Here is a 3,966-nt window from a genome sequence, read left to right as displayed (position 1 = left end):
TGTGTGTGTGTGTGTGTGTGTGTGTGTGTGTGTGTGTGTGTGTGTGTGTGTGTTATAATAAAAACTACAGGTTTTGTTAAATGCAAATACCCCGTGTTTCCTGGTCGAGGCATTAATTTACTTCGCCATTTTTAAAGCTGAGAACAAGACCGCTCGTCAGTTGCTTTTTTAAGCAGATTGTGTTTAAACAAGGGTGCTGATAAGGACGAAGACAAAAGAAAAACATAAGCAACATAATCGACTTTACAGTAAACAAATATCAAACACACATAAACAACTTATTAATGGTTTACTCTGTTTCTGGTGGCCTATTTTTAAATTCCGCCAGGATGTATTTCTTAAAATGTGGACATACAGAAAAAATCTCGTTCCTGGAATTAATGTAGTCGCTGGAGGTTCTCAAGTTCTTTAAGGTATATAGTTTTTGAACAGAATATTCTAAACATATTTTGGACCCGTTAATATAGTTTGACTTTGGAGAAGATCTTCCATTTGATGTAGCTGCTCCCTTTATCTTTAAGTTTCTAGTTTAAAGTTGAAAGAGTCGCTGAATATCGCTTATCAGGGTGCCTAAAATTCGAAATATGGTTGTTATGTCTGGTTTTAAATCTTATTTCCATGGCTCCGACATAACGTTTGATTTCTGTTTGATTTCTGATCATAGTTTGCTGATACCTTTGCTTCATAAGCAACGCATTTCTACCCTAGAGGACACTTAGAATTGTCTCTACATGTGCATCCAGGGCAGGCTTGAGTCGTCTGTTGCTTATTGATTTAACATTAGGGGACAAAGAAAGGTTATTTTAATCGTGTGTCTGTTAAAGACTTTACTGTATCTGTGGGTTCTAGAAAAGTGGGTTTCTACTAAGTGCAAGAATCTTCTACACACATTTGTCCAAAAATTAAGGGAGACAGGCGAACTAAAAAACTTTCCGAAATCACCAGACTCATCTTAAGTGTGAAACAGAGCAGGTAAACGACAGAGAGAAAGAAATAGTAAGTAACTTAGTAAGTACTCACTATTACTTTTACAGAGAGAGAGAGAGAGAGAGAGAGAGAGAGAGAGAGAGAGAAAGAGAGAGTGGTTAAGTCCAAATTCGACAAACTGCTGTCAAGCAGAGGAAAAAACTTGAAATAACAATAATGACAAAAGCGCTACGCCGAAAAATTTTCAAGTAAGCGAAAAAGTGCTTTTTAAGACATAGATATAGAAAACAATCATGGGAGGACGGTATTATTTGTAATAGAATTGGAAAAATGATCTATATGGTAAAAAACGCAACAGAACAAGGGTTCGATTTCAAAAGACATGCAAACTAGTTGCGAAAAAGATACACCGAGAATAATACTAAAAGAATTGAAAAACCGATGAATTTTATGTACACTATGTTTGAAGTACAATTACAAGATAAAATTGACACACTCGTTCTGAGTAGTACTGGGATGAGGAAATTTCCAGAGCCTTTAACGGTTGACCCAAAGAGGAAAAAGTATTGAACTCCGTTCGGAGGTTTATTTTTCAAAAGGGGAGATGTGAGGAAGAAATAATGATAAAATAAATTAATTAATTAACGTGTACACCCATAATCTCCGAGAAGTGTATAGTTTAAAAGGGCAGATGTTGTGGAGTGAACTGACACCCCTGCACGTGACTGTCAGTTGACTGGATGAGTCTTGTAAACACATGAGACAGTAAATAGTTGAGGTCGAACTGTGAGAGCGTTAGTCTCTCACAAAGAGAGAGAGAGAGAGAGAGAGAGAGAGAGAGAGAGAGAGAGAGAGAGAGAAACTTATACAGAACTTATACAGACGACTCATAAAAGATGTTTGAACGAGCCAAAGAGGTGATAGTCGGAAGAAGCGAGACTTAGACTGTATCTAGAGTGTTCCAATAACTCGAAACCATGGTTTCGACGGTGTGGGTGGCTGTATGTGAGCGTGCATTGTTATGATTCTGCAGACGAAATCCTCCACAACAAGCTTCATATCAGTAAAGTTTGTACCAGATGAGTGTCAAGAGAGCTTACCGAAGCAAATAAGCGCAATCGAGCAGAGGTTTGTCAACGCACACTCGACTGCTCCAACGATGAAGATGAAGCGTTTTTGGAGAGAATAGTTACAGAGAGCATGTCACCCTATCAAGGATCACTCACCATTTTGCCATAACATTATCTGGAGCTTGTTGAATCTTCACGTCAGAAGTGGAGATTGATCGATACCCTACTTCCTCTTTGTGTTTCACACTTAGGAGCACCACCACATCTCGTTTCGCAGGACTGGGGATTCTCGCAATTCTCCCGTTATGCTGCCTATTGCAGTAGACATCTACCAATACGCCTTCAATCGAGTTTGGTATATGACGATAAAACTCGTAGGGCAAACTATCCAACTTTCGCTGATGTCTGTTGTTGCCCGTTATCATTTTTCGTATTTCATCAGCATTTATTGTACTTTTACTTATTCGCTAATCTGGTCTCTTGAAGCTTGTCGGCTAGGAGTAACGCGTCCGGCTTTCAGTAACGGAATCCCTGCCTAAGAAGCTTATCTAGATTGACTGCAGAAATCACAATTTTGTGGCTTATGTAACCGATCAATTTGAACTGTGCACAATCTACAGTATCTCCATCGCTCGGCCTACAACAACAACTTTTGCCTAGATATAATCTGAAAATCCAATGTTATTTGCTCGTGCCCATGTGCACACGAACATTCACGAAATTTAGTCGGTATCTGTCAGACATTCTCCTATTAGCTAGCCCAACACAATCCAAATGTACATCAAAGATGGCGTTCCAGTTTCCCGCTAACACTAAAGAGTAGGAATTTATGAGGAAAACCTTCAGACGTCTGAAGAAATCTGGTTGCCCCGCTCTTATCGGGGCAAAAACAGCTACTATTCTGAAGGCAACTTTTATCTATTGTTCACGTCCAGGACCATCAACTCAACGTCCAGATCCACGAAAATCAACTGTATCCCTGGACCCAGAACTTTCGAAAACAACGCTGCTTTTCCGTTTCCCATTTTAGGTCGGTTCAGAGATGCATAGATCTCAAAATCATCAAAAATATCACGTATGTTCCGCTGATAGTTATCACTTTCTCAGCTAGTGAACTGAGACAATTGAGCAGGCACCACTGATAACACGGTGATCCCAGGCCACGTACATTTATGCAACTCACTCTTAAAGTTGTTATGTTAGTAGGAGGGAATGTGCGAATAAAAGAGTGCCACGTGTCCTAATGGGCTTTCAGTAGGCAATAGACTGTCTCAAAGGCCCTTCTCTGTGTAAGAGTCATTGAGGAAACCATGAAGTAGCCTGTCCGAGACTGTAATGCTAGGGTGCCCAACGTCGTGTGGGAAACTCATTTTCCGACATCTATCTAATAGCAACGTTACTAACTTCAGGTCCTCCGGTACTTTTACTGTGTTTTATTGAAAGCCTTCTCCCTTTCTCTGTAAGACGTGCCGCTAAGTATTGTGTCTCCACCCTAATAATAATCCTTTCTACTATAGACACAAGGCTCAAACCCTGTGGGAAAGGGTAAGTCGATTATATTGACCTCAGTGTTCAATTAATACTTGTTTCATTGATCCCGAAAGTATGAAAGACGAAATCGACCTCGGCAGAATTTGAACTCTAAAGGTAAAACGGACAAAATGCCGCTAAGCAATTTGTTCGGTGTGCTAAAGACCCTGCCAGCTTGCCACCTTTGATAATAATAACAACAACAGCAATAGCATCAACATCACCAAGATGCAAACGAGGCTGTGTAAGAAGAAGATTGCTTCCAACTACATGGTTCCGAGTTCAGCCCCAATGCATGGCACTTATTATTGCTTCGGGATGACCAAACCTTTGAGTGGATTTGATAGATAGAAACTTAAGAAGCCGTTATTGTGTGTGTGTGAGTGTGTGTGTGTATGAGCATCAAAGTAATAATTTTGATCATAAACTTATCCCTCTT

The 3,966-nt window shown here is 39.9% G+C and overlaps 1 protein-coding gene across 1 annotated transcript in view; it reads right to left on the bottom strand.

Moving 5' to 3' along the window:
• LOC106877704 (nociceptin receptor) overlaps nt 1–3,966 on the bottom strand; it is a 170,168-nt gene that overhangs the window by 15,612 nt on the left and 150,590 nt on the right. The window lies entirely within an intron of this gene.

The sequence above is a fragment of the Octopus bimaculoides genome, chromosome 4, assembly GCF_001194135.2.
Source record: "Octopus bimaculoides isolate UCB-OBI-ISO-001 chromosome 4, ASM119413v2, whole genome shotgun sequence".
Lineage (NCBI taxonomy): Eukaryota > Metazoa > Mollusca > Cephalopoda > Octopoda > Octopodidae > Octopus > Octopus bimaculoides.
Note: the sequence above shows the minus strand (reverse complement) of the source record. Positions and strands in the feature narration are given on the sequence as shown.